The sequence below is a fragment of the Haliotis rufescens genome, unplaced genomic scaffold (genome assembly GCF_023055435.1).
Source record: "Haliotis rufescens isolate VD_foot unplaced genomic scaffold, xgHalRufe1.0.p SCAF_2, whole genome shotgun sequence".
Taxonomy (NCBI): domain Eukaryota; kingdom Metazoa; phylum Mollusca; class Gastropoda; order Lepetellida; family Haliotidae; genus Haliotis; species Haliotis rufescens.
In genome coordinates this window covers 23,113,887-23,140,687 of record NW_025963890.1, presented here as the reverse complement: position 1 = coordinate 23,140,687, position 26,801 = coordinate 23,113,887, and the positions used below count along the sequence as shown (strand labels likewise).

Genomic DNA, 26,801 nt, shown 5'->3' with positions numbered 1-26,801 from the left:
TACATTATAAGTTTTGAGGCCATTGCAAACTCAAAGTGTCTTGATATTAAAAAAAATATCTCATTGAAATCAGTATCTAATTATAGAATGTCAAATATTACCTATTCAGTACTATTTTTCAGGATACAATATTGAAAGAGGGAAATCAAATGAAAGGATAATAGTAAATGCATAGCATTTTTTTACATGATTCAGAAACATGTACTCAATATTGTAAATAGCATAACAAGCAAAGAAAATGTTCCATTATCTTCAAGTGAATAAAAATAAAACTATGTTTTGAAAGCTATTTTAAATGAAACTACAATGTAAACACAGTTAACTTATTGATCCACCTGAGAGCCTTAGTTATTCTGTTATCAGGAAACATGACCTGAAGGGAAAAAACTACCAGGATTGTAATTTTAAAAAATCAATGAAAACACGCGGTCATCTGGTTCCTTTATATTTATTGGAAAGAAACAAGGGTGGAGCTTTGTCTCCATGGATAGATTGCGTCTAATTTGTGCCCGATTTAAGTCTTTGTCAATTTTGCTGTGGAAAAGGTCATAAAGACTACAGTCTTGCTTGCTCAAACAATTTATGTTTGTTTTAGTATCATTTAGTGCAGAACTCATTATGTCCATTAATGGTACTTTACAACGATTACATGCACTTTGGCCGAGGTTCATTTCAGCGAGAATGTCCGAATATTTCTTGCACTCAGCACCCTCTTTGATATATAATTCATTGATTTTAATTAAGAGCCCAACCCTGAAGTAATTAAGAGCCCAGCAGATATGTGGAGGAATTATCGTTTCATTTCATACAGTATCAGCACTTAATTTCAATGGTTGGGATGTGAAGTGATTAAGCTTGATAATTGGTTGTAATTAGAAGGTTGAAGTGAACTTTGAAACTGAAGGCGGAGAGTTTCAGCATAGTTTTCCTGGTTAATAGGGTGCTGTGTATCAATTAGAAAATGTCAACAGTAATTTCTGGAATGTTCTATTTGTGAGTTGCATATAATTAATGACAAAAGTATGTCGAAATTGCCTGACTGTTTACATAGGGAACTTTAGTTTATGTATGTTCCCGAGTCGTAAAGCTTAAAAACAAACATGGCCATTTGAAACTTTGAGCATGGACTCCATAAGTTATAAGATGGATGTCTTAGTTGAAAATTATGTATATGTATGGAAGGTAAATTATTTGAGATGATTATTACAGAAGTTTTCATTAATTTTTTATTAATACTCATATCTTTCTCCCATTTTGCTTCAGCAAGTGTTTTATGTGTAGTATAGGTCTTTTTGGACATAAAAAATACAAACCAATGTTATTTTTCATGCATTCATCTTCTTTTTTATGAATTTAAACATACCTGAACATCTGCCATCAAACTAGAATGACAAGCACATACATTTTTCATGACACTCACATTTTAGACCTGAATTATATGAATCTCTACCATATGTTGATTATTGGGTATTTTTTTTATAGTACAGGGAAAAAATCCTTTAACATATCCTGTAGCCATATCTTGGCTGATTCAATTTAAAAAATGTGTGACACAAGGTACCTTATCCTTTAAATCATTTGGAAGATCCTATCAGTTTCCTGTTATTTTTTTGGTCCCCAAGTTGTGATGGAGATACAGTTCTGGTGTATGTATAACTGGTTGGCCACTGTGCAAGTGTGGAATGAGTATGGTTTATGAAGTAATGACCATAGCAGGACTTATTAACCCTGTGATCAACATGGGGGATACCAGCTTTAGGATATCACAAAATCAAATTAAGTCTGAATCACAATTTCCTGAGCACAGTAATGAAATTTCAGTGGAATTGATTCTCTATATAAATCAATAATTCAAAGATATTATTGTGGATAGGGAGACTGGATTAAAAACTAGCCGAGCGAGCCCTTGAATGCTTGAAAAATTGATTGTTCGCTGTGTATCCGTCCTTGTGGTTTCTTGATGTTTTTCAAAAAAGTTTTACGCAGTAAATTACATAAAGAATTCATGTCACCAGGGGCTTTTTAATCCAAGACTTAGTGCTAATTTGTTTACATGCATGTGAGTGCACATGTATTGCGCGAGTCTAAATTAGTTTCCCTCTCTTGTTTTCGGCTCTTGATCAAAACTGTGTTGAAAATTTAACATGACACTGTCAGAAATTATTGGCCTTAATCTTGAGAACATGCGCTGATATTCAGGGAAACTTCATTTGATAGCATTAATGCATTCTTGCCTCGCTTCGTTCAAACATAATAATGCTAGTGTTAAATGTCAGGTTTTGTCTAAAATGCCTGATGGCAGTGGCAGGCAAGAAATCAAATTTAAATTTCTTCACAGTGCTACGCGGTTTTCAATTCAAAGGAGCTGCCCGCTTAACAAGATTGAGTCTGAATTAAGTGTCAGCTTTCTTTTTAAACATGGCTAATGCCTTCGTTCTGCTGCAACAAAAACGTCATATTGCTTTTTCGACGAAACAAAGTCAAGTCGCTATCTCTTGAGAAACTAGTTTTTTCCTTGAATGACATCCGAATCTGTTTTGATCTTTATTTAAGGATGAAAGAAAGAGATTCAAATTAAACTTTAATTGGCTGTTAAAGAAATAGAGAAAGAAGTTTTTTGAATGAGACGAGAACAGATGAATAATGCAGCTATGATTGATTGAACGACAACTTGAATTTGTAGAAACATGAGTCTCTGTTTCAACGCTTTGAAATTTAAAAAATATTTAAATTCATGTTGTGACATGAAAGGGAATGTTAAAATATCAGCTCCTTTCCTCTTCTTTAAGTCTATTTATATTTATAGAAGGGGCTGAATTGGCTGTTTTCGATATTGTGATTGATCATTTTGCTCAAACATAGTTCAGTTCAGTTTTTAGTTCTGAGTAAAAGTTGAATATGCAAACTGAGTAAGATTGATTGGAGGCAGTCTTGGATCAAAAATGTTGTATATATACATTTGAAATGTTTGTCCTTCCACAAATAGCACACTCAATATCATTTTAGATTAGCTTCAAGTTTAGAATTTCATATTTTTCAAAGTTGTTTGAGGGTCACTTATACCATATGATCCAAGTGATCAGTCATCATGTAATGAGCTCTGTGGTGTCAAGTAGCAATATTCAAAAATGCAAACATATTGTGAGGTTTATGTTGCAATGCTTAGGACTTGAGATTAATTTCATTTCTAGCCATGATGGTTGATCTGGAGTTGCTGGATTTAATCAAACATGTTGAGTTGTGGAGCCAGATACTTGAGAATATATACTATTACTTTCTTAATAATAGCATCTGCAGCTATTATATGTACAGAGTATAAGTACAAAACTGGCATACCGTTTACATGCCATACAGGTTTGAGCACCTGCAGTGAATGACTTGACTATCAGTGCAGTACTAAGCATCTGCAGTGAATGACTTGAGGATCAATGTGATACTGTTTTAATGAAAGCTAGATCCTGAGTGACAAAAGGACAGGAACAAACATGCTGAACATGGCTTGTGGTCAGTCCTGTCTTGAAGTCACATCATGTCAGGGTTTTAAAGTAGTTGCAGTGTCTGCATGAAAATCCTACAGATTGACCATTGAAGTACTCTTCCAACATCTCCAACATCTCCAACAAATTATCCTCACACTTTGCCTGTATCTTTGTGTTCGATGTCTTTTCGACAGACATGATATAATAAGGGCATATCACAATAAAGTGCACCTTGGACATAGTCTCTTCATTGTGTATTATCCCATTCAGTTCAGCTCTTGAAGGTCTGAATCTGTCCACGCTCTTCGCCTTTCTGTCTTGGAGGCTTGAAACCGGGTTGAGTGTAGCTTGAGGACTTGTCAGTAATCTCCATGGCTGACTAGTCAAACAGAATAGGGGAAGCAGTAGGTATTAATATTCCACAGACTTCTCCCAAGGTTTCTTGTCATTAATTCTCATTCAGAAAGCTGTTACAGTAACATGAAAACTCAGACACACTGCTGTCTTTATTGTCACAACTGGCTAGATACAGACTGGTAGAGCTTGACATGACATGATGTTTACCATCCTCGCCCTGGCATGTTTTTGTTTTAAGAGATAACAACTTGAATTTTTTTTTGTTTTTTTAGAAATAAAATTGGTGAATGGGTAGTGTCTCATAAGAAACAGGTTATGTCCGAAGGCCAGTCAACTCTGGACACTAGGTCAAAGGTCACATGACAAATTATATTATGTATATGTATTTGTACATAGGTAGACACAGAACAAAATTAAATATAACCAGCTAATTTGGTCAATATCAAGTATATTGAAGATCACATGGCTAACCTTTTATGGAACTGAAAGTGTTCCTGAAGAGGTCAATAACAAATGTGTTGATACATTGACCACACCAAAGCTTGCCTTCGACTGATTTCTGGATGGTTTTAGACACATTCAATTTGTAGACATATGATGTATAAGCTTATGTCAAGTTTGATAGACTGCAATATCATTTTTGATATCAGTCAGGCCAACGATCTCATGACAAAGGCTAACTGAAAACCTCAGGCAGATAATGATAATAATAATAATAATCATCATCATCATCACCATCTATTCTTAACTTTGAGTTTCATCCCTGTAATGCCTAAAGAAAACACTTCAGGATGTCTTAAGACTAAAATTGTAAAGAAAAATCTGTGGTGGAATGTTACAAGAATTGTTTTATTGTAATATTTTCCACTAACCTGGAATTTTACATCTCACAGCAAGCACTCAGGCTATATTAAACAGTGATGTTTAAATCCCTCATAACAGTCACACTTCCTTACTATTCCTGGAAATATTGCTTGATAATACCTAAATTGCTCTGAATATGACTGGCAAAGCTTTGGGGTCACCAGATATCTTATTCAGGTGATGATAGTAGGCCATGAGTGCAAATGTAAATGAATGCAAAGATCTTGTACAACCAGCTGAGCACATATCCAAAAGACATCTGTTTCAACTACCTAATTCACTGTGAATGTCATATTTTCCATGTGTAATCATTTTTTTTACCAAACTGTATTTCTGATAGGTATAATTTGATCCAAATAGAACAGTTGATTGGTTTTACAATGTTATGTGTTCACTCAATCAGATATTTGGGATTTCATTTCTGTGATGGTAATGTTCAGTGTATACCCTTCGCTATTGTCATCATTTATTTCATTTAGGGCATAAAAAATGAACTGACAGTGCCATAATGTTTTACTGCTACACAATATAGGTCATCCACATAGCAGAAACTAAAAACCCCAAATTGTAGTGTTCCACCAGCAATTATTCAGCAGTTAAAGAATCCTACACTCCAGGAAATTGTGATTTGAAGCTTGGAGTGAAGACACATGGAGCTAATCATGCAACTTGTGGAGTGCTTCAGTCTGTGATAGCTACATTCTCAGCCAATGCTCACAGCTCACAAGTAATATCTTTGAAATTTCCTACCTTGCTTGATGAGTGTTTGTCATGCTCAAGCTAAAAACACGATCAATTGCGACCTCCAGAATGAAAATGGATTAATTTTATAATGGAGGGATAAAAGGAAGATTGTGTCAAGTATGAGTCTATTGCCCCTTAAGACCACAAAGCAATGTTGAAAATTAATTCCTTGGTATTTGCTGCTTAAGCTTATTAGGCTGCCTGCCAGCACTGAGATGAACAGAGGAGTTTTCTGCTTCAAGAGTTTGGTGAAAATGGCACTCACTCTAGCGTAAATATAAAAAGGTACCAATGTCACGCCAGTTTCATTTTGATATAATTGATGTAATTTTTACATAGAACATGATCTAAATTGGTTATTTTTTATAATGGATGTTCTAAACTTGGTTAATGTCGAAGTTTGAATTTCCTTTGACGCCTAACAGTGTCAGGCAGAAAAAATAATAATTAAGTTGGAAATGTAATTTCATTGGCATGTTGTCAGTTTCATACTTATTTCCAGATTCAACTTTCATATTGATTTTTTTGTAATGGAAATACAGTGCATATTGAGTTAAGTCTGAGCTATAATGAATAAGAAATGAAATTTGAATTTGCATTTTTATGCCGATTAGATTTTCATTGGGCACAGTGTCTCTGAAGAAGCAAGAATGATTAAATTATTGGACAGAGTGGTAAATGGATCACTTTTAAAAAGATACAGATGGTAAATGAAAAATGTTTTAAAAAAAATATAATGGTTCAGTCTATCTGATAGCAATTCTTGGAATTTTATGTATCCAGTTAATCAAAATGTATGGCATGAAGCAAAATATAAAAAAAATGTCTGTAAAAAAAATACTGCATCACCTCTAGAATAGGGCATCTGTAATGGCTATGTCAATGAGGGCAAATGAAATTGAGATCAGGTGGCTTGATCAAAAGTTTGAGTGTTGCCAGTACTTAGATGGGTGCTAGGTTTACCACCTGTGAGTACAGATTCATTCTGGTGTGCTGGTATTAATATGACTTTGTTCACTGATGGTGCACAGTTTTGTTGCAGATAATGGATACTATTTTGATGGGATGGTTATCCTGGCAATCAGTGACTGCAGCTGAAATTTTTGTAGCAGACATAGATGCTGCCAGACATACTCCATTTACTCAATCAACCTAAACCACAATGGGAATCTCTGTAAGAACAGGTACCAGTAATGTATGATTGAAGTGGCTCGGGTGGTTAGATGGGGACTTGCTAGATTGCATGCCATCGTACCCTGTTGGCATGAGACATTGCTCATGATATCAACAACTGGTTTGTCTATCCCAGACGTGAGAGAGTGAGTGAGTATGGGTTTATGCCACTTTTAGCAATATTCCAGCGATATCATGTCAGGAAACACCAGAAATGGGCTTCACACATTGTACACATGAGGGGAATCAAACCCATGTCTTCAGCATGTTGAGCAAACACTTCAACTACTAGGCTACCACACTGCCCCTCCAAGACACGATAATTTACAGCTGGAATATTGCTGACTGCAGTGTAAAACAGCAAACAAGCAAGCAATAAGTCACTGACTCTAACCTGAGGCAGGTAGTGAGTATGGTCACACTGCACAAACAGTACGACTTATAGAAACAATCTTGCCAGTGATTCCTCAAATGTAGGTTTACAACAATATCAGACAACTTTCTGCATCGTCTTGGTGGTGTTTGCATAAATATTATGAGTAATTAATACTTAGAATATGTGTGTTGGTTTTAAGTCTCAGACAGGTGTTCAATTATCTCCCAATGTAGTATTTTCCAAACTTTCAACTAATATAATTTCTTTACTGTTTGCATTGAGTGTCAGATAACTGTTTCTTGCAAAAGTAGGAATGGGGAAAAAAGTGCTACTCCCTGTAATTGTTTTCAGAAAGTATCAAAACTTTATTTTGATAACATTTCCTAGTTATTGTGTGTGTCAGCTGTAATGGATTGAAATGATATGCTCTCAAGTAATTTTAGATTTTAAGAAGATTCATCAATCAAAAGGAAGAAGATTTGGAGGTTATCAGGTGAAAATTACCAGTCAAATCTGAAGCAATCGTTGTAAATAGACATAAGTAAAGGCGGAGAGATTGGCCAGAGGATAGCAGTCAACTATCAGTCATTTTAATGTTTATTCTCACAACTTAAAAGCGATTTTTCTGTCACGAAAAAAGATTAATGACAAGAGTATGAAAAGTAAGCCAGGTTATAATCTCCTCAGACCCCTACAACATAAGTGTTTCTTTACGACTTCAATGGTGTTTTAATTTAGGGGCTTCACAAGAACAATAGACAGTCAAAGCCCTTTGAAGTTTGCCCCTCTCAATTTGGAGATAAGCGCCAAAGCTTTTAGCTGGAGACTTTTCTCCATTGAATGTTGAGGGATAATTTTTCACAGTCAGTAAGAGAGTCGGACATTTTGATGGCCTAACAAAAGGTTTGACGCTGAAGAAGAAATGGTTTTGAAGGTTTTAATCAGGCTCTGACATTCAAACACACGATTAATCCTTGGACCGTGTTGTCGTCTTGCTCTTCCTAGACATACCACAAATTTTCTTTTTTCCTGTAACGAGAGAAATTCTATTGTTTGCGGATGTTGGAGACAGGTGAAGCACTTGAGCGCTGTCTAATGTTTTATATCTTAGTTTCAAGCTGTTTTTGTTCCATTTGTCATTTCAGATCTGTTTTTTCTCCTAAACCTGAATTTGTAATCGGTGCATGGGATCGGAGTTATTCAGTTCTGATACTGTTTGTTTTTTTGTTTTTGTGTGGGTTTGATTGATTTGAGATAATGTGAAACAAGTTAATTCAACACTTACATGATCTTCAATCTTGATTTCAAAGTGGCAGAATCAATCCCATTGTCATCAATAATTCATGATTTGAAGATATGATATCTCCATGACTGGTCTTAAACCGAACATTCATCCTGCTGTCAGTATGTGTTTTCATCTTTTTGTTTACGTGAAGTTGATGTATATATGAAGTGAATGTAGGTAGCCATGTAGATGTAATTGTAATGAACTTTTTCTCCAGTGTTTTTTTCTTCTTTATTATAATCATTCTAGTGTCCGTTAGATGTTTATGTTTTATCACTTGATGTGTATCTTCCACCCATCAAGGAAAAGAAATTTGTACATAATGCTCAATGCCACACTCAGAAATATTCTAGCTATATGATGGCAGTCTGTAAATAATCGAGTCTGGACCAGACAATCCAGTGATTGACATCATGAGCATCAATGCACACCATGGGATACAAACACATGCAATTACCAAGTCACTGAGTCTGACTGCCCAATCCATTTAGTTGCCTCTTATGACAAGTACTGGTTCTTGGGGACCTATATCCTTATATTCGGAATCCCACGGAATTGTGATCTGATGTATCTTCTTGTATGTGATTAAGAAAATGTCTGTGTATATGTGTATTAATTGTTAATAGCTGTTCCAAACATATTTTGAAGAACTGCTCCTCGTTATTTAATGTTGGGTTAGATTTATTTTTTTAATTGTGTCTTGTTTTGTTTGTGACACTCTGCAGGATGCTGTTATGTGGCATCACTATTCAGCATTTCATTCATCAGTTACCATTCAGCCCAGCCTTAAAGGACCCAACTCAAACTGCTACAATAGAGAATGTATGTAAGATTGAAGAGAATGACAATGTGCCAGATGTAATGCACAATTCAGCATTGCTCAACTGTTAGACAATTTTTCTGAAATTCAATTTGTGTTTGCATGCTAAAAATCTCAGACAGTTCAATCAACCATTTAGTTTCAGTTTCTTTTTTAAATAAAAATTGTGAAACTATTGTGTCAAAATTAAGTCCTTCAGAAATTAAGTTTGTCAAGAGAGCTTCTTCTTATTGTATTAATTTGGGTTTTCTAGTACATAAAAAGTGAACATATGTCTAGACCACAGAGGTTCAATTTCTTGTATACAAAGCCCATCTCATCCGTCAGTAACATACCGGCCAATTTCACACACTTGACATACATGATGAATGCAATTGAGCATGTTTTTGTGCAATTTCACTCTCATGTCATCCGCAATTTGCTAAACTTCATTCTGGAAGAATAACAATTTGTAATCATTTTGCACATGATATTCAAATGGAGCAGTTTTTCTGGAATAATAAATACAAATGGTTTTAGCTGTTCTCCAATCCCACAATTATATTCCCATTTGAAAGTTGAGTTTTTGGCCTCTGCCACTCAGGCTGTGGTTTGCCAGTGCAGATGACATGAAGCATTTAGTCAGCCAGCTTGTTGGCACCGACTTGTACACCGATTACAATGTGCAAAACAATATTCCTCCGTCCCATCGCTCATTACATGTGATGTACATTTACACTGTGGCATAAATTCACAGGCAACGAGGGCGGTATTTTTTCCAGATTTTGAAATCCTCGTTAGAATGATTATCTTGTGTAATTACTGATTTGATTAATGCTCATTGTCTTGGATTTAATTCCAGTCTGTCATTTCAGAAAATTACATTTTCCATCATATGCATTCATTTTGTAATAAATTCCAAGGTTTGTCCAATATTCCAACTGTAACCTGATTATACCAAGTGCCACTTTAAATCAAAGAATTGATTCAGATAAAAGCGGATTGAGTCGCGATTCCGTGTCTGGCCAGCTGTCAGGGCATTGTGATTGATACACGTACGTATATATGCTCTACTTTCAAAGAAACTGGACTTAGCGTGTTGGGTGTGTCTAGAAACATCAAGCCTGCCTGTTACAAACTTCTTAGTTGAAATAGTCATGTGTCATGCCCAGGATAATCGTCTCATGCAATTTATATAACTGGAATGTATGAAGTGTTCAGGTATCCCAGGCCAATCAGGCCCATTAAATGAGCATACTGCATGCTAAATGAGGCAGACCTTGTTGTGATGGAGAGTGCTTTTGTTCAACTATATTGGCCAATTGCCAAAGCAAAATTTTTTTCATCCCACGTCTATCAATTTTCAAATTTTCAACCATTGAATTACTGAGGTGCTCTGGTAAACTTTACTGATACAGAATCATGTTCTTTGCAATCATGAATAATAGTTAATTTTGCAAAATTGATTAATCAATCCCATCTCCTTATAAACTGTGTTTAATTTTAAATCAGAAAATCAATAGGCCTTTCAAAAGAACCCACAATGAAGTTGTTGTTTTTGAGACTGCGTCTTGCTAGTATTTTTGTCACCATTGATCTGGAAAATGGTGGTCAGTGCTGGTTGACGCCATTGTTGCTAAGAACAATACTGCTTAATGGATTCCAGTTTCTCATCTATTTATATGGTTTCGTAATTGATATAGACCATATGTTCTTAGTCACTCATTTATCACAATGTAAAGAATGTGATGTATAGATTTTTTGCTAGAGTTGATAATTGATTATGTTAGGGTCCTGCCAAGACTTCGTATATTGCAGTAGATACAATATAATTTGGCTACCATTTAATTTCCAGACAAATATATGTATCAGGGCAGACATTACCAGACAGGCCTGATTTAACAAGACACACTAAATTATACAAAAGCTCTTATTCTGTTCAGGTTTAACAGATCTTTGAAAGTCGACTGACAAGAAAGTAAGTTTATATAACAGAAATATTGAGAAGCATTGTAACAAGTCTTCTATGTATGTTGTCTGACTGCCTGTGCTTATAGTAAGATCACTAATGTGATATGGTGTATAATTCTACCTTCTTGTCTGGTCTTCTGACATGAGATGGTTAAATGAAATTCAAATCAGACCTCTTGCATAGTTTATTGTAGCATATTATTGCTACCAAAGTCGTCGGATGATTCTGTTCAATGTCAGTGTTTATACACCTTTGAAAATGTCAATACACAAAATGAACTCATTAAAAAAATAGTTGCTAGTTCATTTGATGGCAGACATGTGAGACCAGGATATCAGAAGAATATGAAAAATATACACAAGAATCTAATAAGAGTTACTTGACTTAAAGATGAAGTGATTGGACTGTCTCAGGTATTTGTATTATTAATCAATAAGCAGATTGGACAAAGAGAAACTGTTATTGCCAGGTATGACAACTAATTGATATAATTGTTGAATATGCAACCTGTGACAGCGGAAAAATAGCATAAGTAAACTGAGAATGGCATCCAAAGAACACATTAATTTATCACCGGTCTCCTTTCTCAGTGTTAATTGTAATGTGCATAAATACAACTGATGACAACCTGTTATTTACCACCAAGCCTGAAGTGACTGGGTAGGTATAGGTATCTTGATAACTTTGCAATGAATAGAAATGGCTTGTTTATGTTATGAAATGTTATGAATAACTATCAATCATCTTGCGTAACAAAAATGAATGTGAAAATCAATCTTTGTATAGGCTTGTTTCCACACCTAACTGATGTCATCATTCAATCTCAATGTTTATCTGCTTCACAGACACAGGCATTAAGATGAACAGCATGAAATATTTCACAATTTCCTCAATTTACCTTACAATTTGTTTTGTCATGATGGGTTGGAGTTTGTCCTCACTCATCCATCTGGTGGCCACGGACCGCCTCTGTGGTCTAACTGTAGAGTGTCTGCCTGGAGAGCACAAGGCCAATGTTAGTTCCACGGTCGCGACACACCAAAAGACGTTAAAAGATGGTAGTTGTTGTTACCCTGCCTGGGAAAAGGTTAAAAGCAGCATTATAAGTCCCAAATCACTCACCAAATGTGTACAGAAAAATAGCATGTATATTAAAATTGGTTCTACAATGTAAATGTGAAGAATGTTAAGGAATTGAAACATTAAAAGCAGAGCTGAAACTTCATGAGAAAGATGATTTCTTTGGAATATTAATCAAGGAAAACATATAATTGTATAACACCTTTGATATTTTCACATTTGTATTTGTTTCTGCTTAAACATACTTATGTTAATGGGGTATATATCAGGCTGCTTCTTCAGTATCAGAAACATCTCCAAATATTTCTGAATGGATTTCTAAGGATTGAGTGGTTACAATGTGTAAGCTAGTTGATTGTTTTTCAACTGATTTTTTGGCCCAGACTTGTTTATTTACAGGCCATGGCTGGAATAATTTATTGCTGGAACATTGCTGACTGCAGCATAATTCAATATTCACTCACAGTCTTAAAAGCAGATTGTCTGTGTTGTTTTATATGAAACTGAGTAGATGTACGAGAACAGTATATTTTGTAAATCTTTGAAATTCTCTCCGCAGTTGCCAACTTTCTATTTGTTCTTGTGAAAACTTATATAAATTGAAGCTGCATACCACGTGCTACACTGCTTTTGAAGCTGTTTTAAACATTAATCTAAGTGCATGCATTCACATACACAGTACTTTGATAGTTTGGGCTATTCTAAACTTTATCTGTGTATGTTTCTTGGATATTGTTAAGTAAAGTAAATTGTTAACAAAACTTTTTTGTGTGATTGATTTTTCAAACTCAATTATATATATTGAGTAGAAGTAGGAATTCTATTGATGTTACAATAACAAATATTGTTCAGGAAAAACTAAAATAACACTTCCTGCTGTGAAATATATTTTCTGTCCATTCTTGAGATTTTTGAAATGCCATTTAAGCAAAATTGCTTACTTTGAATAATTTAGATGTCTTTACTGTTTAAGAAAATGTCTCTGATAGTGTTTTCAAAGCTAGAAATAAAAGCAACACATTTTGTTCGATTGACAACAAAGAAGAGTATGACTACCAATCAAATTCGATTTATTTTTATCTAATTGTTCAAACATAACACACATTTAGCACAATGGAATGATTGTGGAAAGCTGTTAAGATTGAAGATATTTCAATAGAGATGACATCAAATATTTGGTAGTGCATATCATCTTGATTTAATTACATTCCGTCATTGGTAAAGTTAACATCATTTGTTATGAGACATTCTTTTGCCTCAGTTCATTTAAAATTATCACATAGTCATCATCTTGATACTTTGTAAAGATAAAAAAATGTCAGTCCATATTTGAAATGCTTAGATAAAGATGAAATACAAGTTACTGCTTTCCGTTTTGTCTTTAGAATTCACCTTTAAAAATAGAAACAAAAACAGTTTACCATTTTCCATTTTAAGTATGTTAAGAACAGATATTGTTATCTTAGTAATGAAGTTATTCACAAGGGAGAGTAACTAATTTGCAATGACTAATATAGAAGAAACACTTTGAATATTTCATTTATTTCTGACAAGGGATAAGATCATGTGTTTGTAAATGTTGATGGCTACAGAACAGTTGACCAGCATTTTCTGGCATCTCTGGAAACCTCCTAGTCATATCATTTGCATCATTCCTATTTTGGTTTGTAAATCCTAATTGCTGGAGAATTAATATTTTCTTGAAGCAGCTCATATTGTAATGTGTCTCTTGCAATGTGTCACCATCAGTTTGAATTTATCAGTAATACACTGTTTTGAAGTGTTATAAGATTACTTTACTCAGTGTTGCAGTTCCATAATTCATAGTGCCATATTTTGTTTCATGTGACAAAAATATATGAGACATAATGACAGAAAACATTAATTAAATGTGTACCGTAGTCAAGGCCAACAGAGAAACAAATTGTCTGTCAGAAGACTGAGCGGCCATATTTGTTGACATCTAGAGGCCTAAATGTGTTTATATTTTAACCTGCCATTGGGTATGTCTGCTCAGACAGATCGGGTTTATGGTTTTTAATCAACTTGTTCTACAATAGTCATTTCTGTATTGATTTTTGTTAATACAGAAGAAATTATCTGAATGAGCAGGTATATGTATCTAGATAAAGTATAAAGATAATTTCACACATCAATGAGAGTTTGTAAAATCGACTAATCCTGGGTTGATGAGGACAGTTTATTTGGGTTGTGTGTTGGTAGCTGTTTATCTCCCTTGGATGCCTATGAGGAATTAAACCCAACTACACACACACGTTCAATAGGAGCTTAGTTGAGTTCATCGCATGTATTGATGTCACCTGTAGCTGGTATTGCTTTCTTAGACTTCTCAAAAGGCAGCGAACCTTGGATAAACTAAAAGTAATGTTGTAATTAGAAGTTAGAACTATTGATGCATGGCATATGTCCAAGGCCCGATGGCAATACATTGATGATAAGTTCATATATCAATAGTTTACATCAATGCTGAACAAGAAGATGCAGAGTTTCAATGGATTTGAAAAAAGGAGGAGAAAAGTGGATAAACTCCATAAGCTAAATTTAGTAAATATTTTGCCATCTGTTCTTCCCCATATTACATGTTGTTGATAGAGACACATTCGTATCATTATATCACGTTGTTATCAGCACTACCACCATTAACACCCTCAATACTTTCCCTAGCAAACTACAGATTCTATAAACTAGTGTACATGTTTTAAATAATAATAATAATAATCAGTTCCAGCTAGGCTGCTCACAGGTGCTTTACCAGGGGGGTTTGGGGTTGGGTATGGGGGTAAGCATTTACAGATATGTAAAAGTCATACTGACGTTGCATAAGACTCTATCAGGTTGGGTGATGTGTATTGTTTGGAATGTCAAGAGTATATATGTAATTAAATATGTATACTTTTAATTTCAGACTTCTTAAGTAGTTTAATGGCCAAAAGTCATCCTTATTTATCATAATAGTCCTCTCATTGGTACAAGTCAGCAAGATTAATTTGAAAAATACTGGGTATCAAACACTTTTCAAATATTTCTTTGGAACCAGGACAGAAGACTTTTGAGCATGGGGGAGACTGGTTGTGATAGTGAGTGTTTGGAAGCATTGCATGTACTTTGTGACCTGTAATGCATATTTTGTCATAAAGTCACATATCAGTACAGAACTTGGATATATAAACTGGACATGTTTCCTTGCTATGAAAGTGTTTTCTGAGTACCATTTTCTTTGGCAGTTATATGGTTTAATATAATCATACCTTTGATGATGGAATACAGAGCATTAGCATGTCAAGTGTCAAGACTGGTGTATCGCAGGATATCATCAACACAGTGTACCATTACAGCCCTAAGATTGACCATACCGCCATTTGAAGCAGAGTTGATATGGGAACTTTCATGCAAGAAAGACAATGCAGCATTTTGGGCCAGCATACCCCTGCAGCAGAAGCCCACACATGGGACGCAGTTCTTCATTAGAGACACTTGTTATGAAAAGCTGTAACGAGATGAGGAGGTGCAATGCCAAACAGCCTGCAGCCTCCTCTTTAATGTTTCGGGACATGGATCTTAAGCTAAAACCGGATGGACCTGTATGTTTTTAGTATAGTAAGGCATTTTGTTATAAGGATATGCCAATATTTTCTTCTTTCCAAAGCTGACCCTTTGCCTCGAAATTGATATCGAACACAGCTCAAGTATTAGGAATATCAAGGCAGAGTGTTTTAGCTCCCAACACTAAATTGTGACCTTATCATTTTGCTGCTCGACCATCACAGCCTCCAGGTTTCCGTCCTCTGTATGAGATTACTGAAACTCCTTGGATCATATAGCTCTTTTAAGTCATAATTATTGCTCAAACTTCTATTTTAGCACTGCGAGGTTGCTGTCTAACCAGTACACCCTGGGCCTGGGAAATAGGAGGGGCTTTAGATCATGTATATGACTGCTTAGCCACCGCAGACACTAGATGACTGCATAATAAAGAAACGACCACAGTAATGAAATTTATGCCAAGTTTATAACATATATTTCATTTGTCTTCGGTCCAGTCTCACAATAAATGTGTTTGTGTCGAGCCATTAAAATGATAAATTTATTTTGATCGAGCAATTGCAGCAAGGCAGTTAATGTTCATGTTGTAAATATAACCTACCACCAAATACAAATGTCCACCAATAAACCAGTTCCGTGAGGGTTTGAGTATCTTGATTAATTAGCAACTTTCATGTCAGATTTGAGTATCTCATTTCAATGGGGCTACAGATATTCAAGATGAGTCAACTTTGTATTATTTTGATCATTTTATCACGTTGGTGTAGCTCGTTTGTGAATTATTTAGTGGATTCAGTGGTTATTAATCAAGAGGATATGTCCTACGCATCCTAAGCTATTACATATATCTACTTGCTGATTTGCAAGCTTGCAAAACTTTAATTAGAATGGTATTACAAGCTGTTTGGCTCATATAAAAGCTTGCCATTGTTTGATATAGCTGGGCAACCAAAGGCTTCATCATGAGATGAATGTGTGTAAAAAGTTGACACAAAGAATGAAATAAGACATTAGAAAGTCATTCAAAACTTCCTTTTGCATACATATCTTATGCTCTTCTGGAACAGTATATATTTTACTTATCTGTAAATGAATCTTAAATACATTTCTGATACATATGTAGTCAATTTAATAAAAAGATATAAAACATCACACAAGCATGTCTGTTTACAAATGTTTCTTCTTCATTTGGTCCTCAATCTCTAGTGTAATGCCAGTGTGCAGATTTACAGTATGCCATACTTGTCACAATTCAGGGACCATTGGTTGACATGTCACTTACTGAACAGTATTGATTGTACTTCATTTGATGACCTCCTGGGAAGACAAGTTTTACCTCTAACCTTGCAAAGATATCATGCTTCAAATAATAATCAGTGCATGCACCATCAACATGTATATCTTCTGTGAACAAGCTGTATCAGGCTGTGAAGATACTGTGTTGTAATATTGTGGTCTACAGTGTAAAAACCTATACACTCTTGGCATATTTACTCTGATTTCTCCCCAGAGAAGGGTATAGTAGAAGTTGATGAAACTGATCTAATTTAGAAAGCAGTTTGAATTTGGATCCCAAATTTGACACTTCCCAAGAAAGTTAGAAAAACCTATAAACTTGTGCTCTTTTTTGGTCCCAGTATTCTAAAATTTCAGCTTGAGAAATATGAACTCATTGGAGTTTATTTAAATTTAGAACTTTAGCCTTATCACTGAGGACTGTGAGTTGCAACTTGTGTTACTGAGAAGGCAGGTAAGTCCCGAGTAAAGCTGGTGTGACAGCAACACAGATAATTTCTTTCATTCTCTGTCACTGATACCCAAACTTGTTGCAATAGTTTTTCAAAGGTCTGTCACAATCAATACAACATAAAAGAAAATTTGCTTTCTATGAATATTTACACAAGACTCTAGGTGATGAAGATCGTAAAATATTTGGAAACCATTCTAACTTTGTTTGCCTTGTCAGTTTTGCTCAGAAATTTAATAATGGAATATGATGCACTACTATTCTCCAAGGCTCCCTCTCAATGCTGATGAACTCAGTGTTAGATTTTATTTGATTGGAAATGGAACTCTGCATACAAAAGATACATTTGTAAGCCTGGTTGCCGTTGAGAACATAATGACATACTGTCTGTATCAGGGTTCTCCCCCCAAATCTGAAGGAGTTTTTTGGCCTTTCACATATTCATATCAGCAACCTTGTTGTTCACCCTCATGGGCATGAATTTTGAAGCTCATCAAGGCTACAATATTGCCAGGCTGTCCACAATTTAAAATTAAGTAGGTGTTCTTTCAGTTGTGTCACAGGAACTAATTATCTATTGATTCTTTAGTTGTGAAGTTCCAGGTTTGCAATTCAAATGATATAATAGGAGCAAATGTGAAAATGTCACTAGGTACAGCAGATAAAGCTTAATATGCGAGATAGTTTTCACTCGAGTTGTTAGTCCTCATGGGCAGAATGTGTCCAGACACCTCAGTTCATCAAGCATGCAAAAGCAGCAAGTTAATGAGGAGAGGTGGTTAGTGTCTTGACATGTGCTTTCAGAAAACTATTAGGACTTAAGATCTTGGTATGGTTCTCTCATGATGGTCACAGTTTTACCTTTGGTTTGCCTGTATCAGATTTACATCAACAGTAGATGCTGTCAAGACAGGACTTAAGTTTGTAATACCCTTTATCATCATGATCGTAATACCCGATCTCACACTCTTTCTCATTAATCATATATCACCTTTGTTGCCAAGGGTTTACTTTTCAATGATGTTTGAATCATTTGCAGTTTGTTTGGCCCATAGTTCAGGCTGTTGACCTGTACAATGATAATACTAGTATGGTTATTAGTTATACCTTTTACTGGCAATACTTACAACAAGCGTAGATGTTAAAGTATAGGATTCATAGCACTATGTGTGTCTGATCAGCTTGTTCTAGTATGTATAGGAAGAAGGGTGAAGGCAGGGTCATTCATCAATGGCATGGCATGACTTCTTATTGCACTTCTTTGATTTATGCTGGTTGTATCAAAATAACAAAAACAATAGAAAGTTTGTTTTATGTTGCTTTGATCAAACTGAAAATAGAATCATTTGACAATTCTTTGGTTACATTATGGACATTTTTGATGCCACAAGTCCTATGTTGCTAAAAGTTTAAAACTGTTCTTTGAATCTATTTTAACTCATCCCAATAATTCTAGTGATACAACAATTTTCAACTGGAACTACATGGCTTATGAATATAAAATTTAGTATGTGATTTCAGTGATAGTGTCTCAATAATCAGTTTAAGGAAAAGTATTTGATTTTTTAAAACTCAATTTTGACAATGTCATTTTAGCCCACATTTCTGCTATCAATTCATGTGTCTTTGTGTACTTTGAATAATGGGGAATATGACTATTCAGACAGTATGGAAACGTGTGCTACATGTACTCTTTTAATGTATTCAGTACCCTTTTCTGACCCAGCTGTATGTATTTATCTTAATGATCTATTATGGTGCAAATTGAAGTTAACTCAGGTGAGCTACAGAGCCTCATAGACTGGGATGTGTTGTTGATTGTGTGGTTGTTGGATTGTATAGTGAACTACTATCATCAAAGGTGGTAAAGCAGGATAATACTCTCCACCATCACATTGAGACAAAACCAGATGTCAATAATTCTTGAAAATACTCTACCTCTATTACATCATTGCCATAAATCCTGTATTTTACCTGCAAATATTGATGAGTCAACCTATCACAGCCCCTACTATGTTTAAAAATCAACATGGGAAGATCATAGATGAGGTAGACAAGATACAGCAGAAAAATTTCAAATATCTGCTGTCAACCTCGCAGCCAGAAAGACCAACAGATCATTCAAGAGATCACCCCAGAAGAAGCATATCCCATCTGGCAATGAATCATCACAACCATTCAGATGAGACAGATCCTTCACAGTATCATCCCAACTCTTTTGGTCAATCAGACTATAAACATCGGGAATCCAATAGAAGGGGCTCCAAGTCGGGAGGTCGCGGGGACTGCAGATGACTCCATTCCAGCTCCTCCCACAGTCACCAACCCTATCGATCTGGCTATTTTTATGAAATATGATCTATGATGACCCCCCTTCAGCATTTCGCAAACCCTGGGTCCAGTGGGCAGATGTCTATCATCCTACGCCACCATCTGGGAATTGATCACCTCCGATCACTGAATCCTAGGTGTAGTCTCCCCCTCCCACAAACTACACTTCTGGACTTGACCACTTCTCATGTCTAGACCCCAAGGCAAGAAATTAGGGGCAGCCAATCTTGCCACTAACATTTCAGAAAAGAGCCATAGGCATACTCCAGGACAAGGACGTCACCAAGGGCTTTTATTTTCCGGTATTCCTATTGCCGAAGAAAAATACCACAGAGATGATAATGATCATAGACCTCAAGATCCTGAACAAGGATCCAAAATTCCAGAGGGAATCTGTCCAGGAGGTAAGATCTACACTGTGTCAGGGAGATTGAGCCTTCAGCATAGATCTTAAGATGCCTTTCTCCACGTGCCGATTCATCCTTCCAAATGGGAACTCTCGCCTGTCCAGGATCTGGATTACATCGGGGCCTGCTTTCTTCAGTTGAGCTTATTCTGGTAACATTACCAAACACCTTCCAAGATCACCTCCTGTGGTGGACGCATCAACAGCATGTCCTGACAGGCATCCCTCTCACCTTTTCCTCCACAAACATCATCTGTTTAAGGACGCCTCAGACTTGGGCAGGGGAGCCCATCTGGCAGATCTCCAGATACAGGGCTTATGGAAGGGTCAGATGATGGCTATATTCTATGCGATCCGGAAATGGAAAGATCTCCTCACCAACTCATCAGTTTTTATCGCCACAGACAACACCACAGTAGTGGCGTATATACGGAAACAGGGAGGAACCAAGTCAAGTTCTCAGATGATGGAAACCTCACCTTTTTTTTTACTTGGCCGACTCATACAACTGCTGCATGGAAGCAAGACATATTCCAGGGAAATTCATCCTAGACAGTCTGTCCAGACATGGGAGGATCGTTTCCACAGAATGGACTCTCCATCCAGACATCTTCACCTGGATCACATCGATTTGGGACACTTTGCGACTTGTCTGAATCATCAGTTCCCAGTCTACGTCAGTCCAGTACTGTATCCGAGAGCTCTACAGATTGATGCTCTGTCCATGGACAGGACCAACCTATTTGTGTATGCCTTTCTTCCATGCTCTCTTCTAGACAAGATAATACAGAAGATAGAACTGACAGACTGTACCATCATCCTAATCACCCCAATCTGGCCAAAAAGACATTGGTTTCCAAGACTCCTGGCCCTGCTAATGGAAGATCCTCTCCCAATACCGTTCCTCCAAGATTGGACCTTGTCTATGGGAACCTTCCCAACCTAATTCTCACTGCATGGAAGCTATCAGGCAAAGAATGCAGGCCTCCGGATTCTCTGAAACTGCCTCAACAGCGGTGGCAAAATCATGGAGATCGTCTTCCTCTTTCCTTTATGTCGATAGATGGAATAAGTTTATCCAGTGGCGATCTATATCAGGAAATGTTACCATCACTATGGTTGCTCCTACATCTTCGTCAGGATAACAAGTTTCGTCATGGGACAAACGAGGGATATCTGTCATTCAGTTCTCCAACACAACAGCCTTACGATTGGCAGTCATCCAATCTTAAATGGACATGTGTTCTCGTTCCTTTTGGAAGATGTTCGTGTCCCTCATATCTTCCCGAAATGGAACCTGTCAGTGGTTTTATCAGCTCAACTAACAAAACCCTTTGAACCTCTCGCTTCATTACTCCAAAAATCAAAGAAAGTAGTCTTCCTATTAGCCATGGCTACTGCCTCTAGGGTCTAGAGTCTCGCTCATAACCCTAACTGGTCTTCCATGACCTTACATTCTCTCTCGGAATTGGTATCAAAGAGCCAAGATCCTGTGCTTAGCCCCTTGGGTCACAGACATTACACCATTCCTGCACTAGAACCTACGATGGATCATCCAGACCATCTTCTGTGCCCCATAAGTACCCATGAGTACCCATGTATCTAGCAGCTATGGATCCCCATCGCAGATGTCGGGAAAGATTATTCTTATCCTGCAAGACTCATTCCAACAAAGACATTACTAATTAAGGCTTCAATAGCAGGCTGGCTTAAGGCCACCATAGCCTCAAGTTATGTCAGGCCCAGGACTGTCTTCCTCTTCTAGGATCGTGTTTAGCCCATGAAATCAGAGCTTAAGCCACAAGTCTTGCCTCATGGACTTCAGTTTCCTAAGAACAAGTGGTTTCATGTTGCCAATGGGATTAGCAGAACACTTTCACATTTTTTTACTTATGTGTTATTCAGCCCGATCTTAAGGGGATTTACTAGCTAGTCCATATTGTCAAAGCACAGGTGTTTATTAACCAGTAGTTTTCCTCCCTTTTATGGGGAAAAAGGGAGAGGGTCAAGGAATTTTAACCTACAGCTTCAGAAAGTGAGTATACTTTTTCTTCCACTGATTTTAGATCCTTCGAGGAACCATGTATCATTGCAGTTAAGTCAACTGGATGACCGGAAGTGACGTCACAATTGGAAGAGAAATGAGACTGGAAGCGATGTCATAAGCAGAAGTGACGGCATAAACGATGTCATATGGACCAGAAATGACGGCATAAACGATGTCATGGACCAGAAATAAGGTTGAAAGGAAGAAAATGACTTATTTCAGTACCGATAATGATGTCATTAATGATGACATAGGACCCTGAAGTGACGTCATAAACAGGAAATGATGTCAGAAACCGGTAAAAAAGACCGGAAGTGATGTAAAAATATAGCAAAATTATGATATCCAAGTATATGCATACTTATGAATAGGGATATCAGCAATATAAAGGTAGTTCTAAAGAAGGTATCACATACTGACTGATATTTCACTACACGATTTACAAGTCCTCTTGAAATGGTTGAAGACATTACACTGTCTGGTGCTCGGCATTAAGGGGCTAAAACAAGGACTGGTCAGCTCGGAGTCAGTATATTGTGTCTGAGTGGGGTATTCATGTAGAACTGTGGCATGGTATCTCAGTGTGCTAGCACTATCAATCGGCATCAGTCCGGACTAGTATAAGCAGCCGCACGCACGCGTCGCTATATAAGTGCAATAATCTTGGATGCGACGTTAAACCCCGTTTCACCCACCTCAAGACATTACTTATCTTGTAGATTTGAAACAGTTATGTGATGGAAGCACAAGGATTAAAGGATATTACTGTCAACTATACAGAAAGTGTACTAGAGGCAGAACCCGCCTTCCTTCTGGTATATTCTGGCAATGATGTAACAGAGGTAGAATATTTACAAGAATTATAGAACAATAGTTATCATTGTTTATAATTCTAAGACATCTATTCTACTACATCTATTACATCAGAAGTAGACCCGTGAAGATTCCGGGGTAGAATAGGTTTTCAGCAACCCATGCTTGCCGTAAAAGGTGACTGTGTTTGTCGTAAAAGGTGACTATGCTTGTCGTAAAAGGCGACTAACAGGATCGGGTGGTCTGGCTCGCTGACTTGGTTGATGCATGTCATCGATCCCAATTGCTTGGATCTATGCTCATGACATTAATCACTGGATTGTCTGGTCCAGACTCAATTATTTACAGACCGCTGGAATATTGCCGAGTGCGGCGTTAAACAACAAACCAACCAAACCAACCAACATCAGAAGTACTCCCTCCCACCTTCCCAATCATCTGTCTCTAGTAGACTGATGTTTCGAAAGAAGTGAGCTTTTCCTGCCTTCACATGCAGAAGAGCTGTTTGCTGCAGTTAGAGGACCCCAGTTGAAAATCTGAAAGTTTAGTTTGGTGTGATTGCAGCCAAAATACAGAATTTATGGCAATGTAGTATTCTTAGAATTATAAATAATAAAAACTATTGTTCGATGTTTAAACAGATATTCAATTCCATTCCAAAAATTATATCATGTGTGAATTAGGAACTGTCGAAAAATGCTGATGAAGGGCTGAGTAAGTACGGTTTTGAACATGTTCTTGCTGTGGAAAAGACTTTGACACAATCACTTGAGAAAACATTTCAAAGAAGATATAAAAAAACATTGATTTTGTGTGCTTACAAATGGAAGATTTGATGGCTTTATAACTGAAGTGCATGTGAGTTATTAGATTTTCTACAAATATCCCAAAAATTTGCTTCAGAAACTGTTTATTTTGAAAGTCTGGAAATAAGGATTTATTAAGTTCTCATAAAAGTTTCTAAAATATCATACATAAGGAGTTGGATTAAGAACACCTCCAGGTAGTATCATTTTACTGAAGAAACATCAAAACATCTTAACAAAAAAACATCCATGAATGCATTCACCAACACTGAAAAAAGTTCTTGTGCTTTAACAGGTTTGTAACAGACAGTTGAAAAAGGAAAAGAAGCTGCATTTTATAAATGAAAAGCGACGAGACGGGAATTCAATTTTAAGTGTGCAAGATTTCCTGTAATCATGTCTAAGCATGTTATTTGTGTTGGCTGTCTGGGACGAAGTAGTCAACTAATCCTACTTTGCTTCCAATAATAGAGTCCTTTCTTCTCCTCAAATGATCGTCAATATACAGGTCGCAACCTGCAACTCAATCAACCCTGTATTACTGCCAATTTTAAACTTATTTCATAATGCACTAAAATAAAATCTTACGCCTGGAGCTTGGAATAAAATCAGTTGTCCGGTGACTCACTTGACGTAGATGTAATCTACGTACCATGTACATTAGAGAGGATTACAATGAAGATGATGAATCTGTTAAACATTTAAATAAAGATTGACTGTGCAGCAGAGTTGGGAGGCTATTTCTATATATCAATATCACAGCATTATCGCCTCATCTACAGCATTAATACTAAAATCAATTTCCCCTCCATCAATAACTATGCTCTTGGATCATTTCAGTTGTTGTCATGGTTCCTATAATTCCCATAGAAATGGCTTATAATTATAATCTCGGGTCAAATTTACACATTATAGCATGGTTCAGACTTGATATGAGGCTGGTCGCGTTGTGGTCATAGCATGATGGACATATGGGAAAATTGATATTCATATTGATGTTTTTTTCTTTTGCTTTAGTGTAAAATCTTGTGTACTAGATTTGAAAGGAAAAGAATTGCTTTTATTGACTGCAATTTAAACCCAGCAAATTCCCTCACTATGAGAAATAATTGCTTCTTCAATACTGGTACCTCATAATTATTCAACAATGTTATGGATGTTTTTGTAATGCTTCCATATTTTCAAACGTTCGTGATTACAGAGAGCCTACAGAATTAAATGGATCTTGGTTTTGTTAGAGACAACCAGTTTATGACATTGGAAAAGATATGACATTGTATCAACCTGTTTCAATTTCAGCTGGGATTTTGCATTTGAATTACTCTAGAAGTAGTGTTTAAGTTTTTATTATGTACCCTTTATTAGCTGTTAGTTAACATATTCCAAGTTCTGAGTTCCGAATTTATAAATTGACTTCAATAAAACTTGAAACATAGCATTGAGTAGTGTCAATATCACACTGACTGTAAATGGTGTGTGGACATGTGACAGGTATACAAGTACAGAGGAGAGTATTGATTTTCGCATCTCTAATGGAGGTTAGGTAGAATATATAGGAGAATATATACACCTGCCCTGTACTTCTGAGTCTGTTATGTCAATTAGTGTAACCGGATGTTAGTATAATCCATTTTAGATGAATATAGTTTGTTTATATGTATGGTTTTCAGTTTCATCAGTGGCTGACTGAAAGAAGTTTGCTGTTAAATGTGTTTTGAGTAAAAGCAAACTTTCCACTGAACATTTCTATTTTTGACTTCCTGGCTAAGCATTTTGATCATCTTTGCAAGTTTTTTTTGGCAGAATAATGAATTGTTTTATTTTGTTATTACTTCACAAGATAAATAAGAAATGCAACACCAAGGATTTTGAAGAACGGAATGTTCTAACAACCACCCGATCCTTTTACACCATCTAGTCTTCGTACCACCTCCCATCCCTTTCCGCCGTCTAGTCCTCGCACCACCTCCCTTCCCTTTACACCATCTAGTCCTCAACCCACTCTCCCATCCCTTTACACCATCTAGTCCTCAACCCACTCTCCCATCCCTTTACACCATCTAGTCCTCAACCCACTCTCCCATCCCTTTACACCATCTAGTCCCCACACCTCTGATCTCTTTAGAGGGCACGGGTGGCCCAGTCGTCTAAGGCGCCATGATTCGCTGTGCATAGTTGCGTCCCTTGGGCACGCCAGAAACCTATGATTGTGGGTTGGAATCCCGGTTCACTCAAATTATGTTTCTAGATTTGTCAACTATACCTGTGCTCATGGTTTTCACCGAAGTGGTAAACGTCTGAGACTGCATCTCTGTATCACTTGGGGCTTTCCTCACACATTAAGCTGACACGCCGTGATATAACTGGAATATTGTTAAAAGCGGCGTTAAACCCAACTCACTCACTCACTCACTCCTCACAAATTAAGCTGACAAGCTGTGATATAACTGGAATACTGTTAAAAGCGGCATTAAACCCAACTCACTCACTCTGATCTCTTTACACCATCTAGTCCTCGCACCACCTCCCTTCCCTTTACACCATCTAGTCCTCATACCACTCTCCCATCCCTTTACACCATTTAGTCCTCAACCCACTCTCCCATCCCTTTACGCCATCTAGTCCTCAACCCACTCTCCAATCCCTTTACACCATCTAGTCCTCAACCAACTCTCCCATCCCTTTACACCATCTAGTCCTCAACCCACTCTCCCATCCCGTTACACCATCTAGTCTCAACCCACTCTCCCATCCCTTTCCACCATCTAGTCCTCAACCCACTCTCCCATCCCTTTACACCATCTAGTCCTCAACCCACTCTCCCATCCCTTTACACAATCTAGCCCTCAACCCACTCTCCCACCCCTTTACGCCATCTAGTCTCAACCCAGTCTCCCATCCCTTTACACCATCTAGTCCTCAACCCACTCTCCCATCCCTTTACACCATCTAGACCTC

At 36.8% G+C, this 26,801-nt stretch overlaps 1 protein-coding gene across 8 annotated transcripts in view; it reads left to right on the top strand.

Moving 5' to 3' along the window:
* The window catches only part of LOC124146210 (caspase activity and apoptosis inhibitor 1-like), a 228,174-nt gene that overhangs the window by 181,345 nt on the left and 20,028 nt on the right, over positions 1–26,801 (top strand). The gene's annotated exons all lie outside the window — the stretch shown is intronic.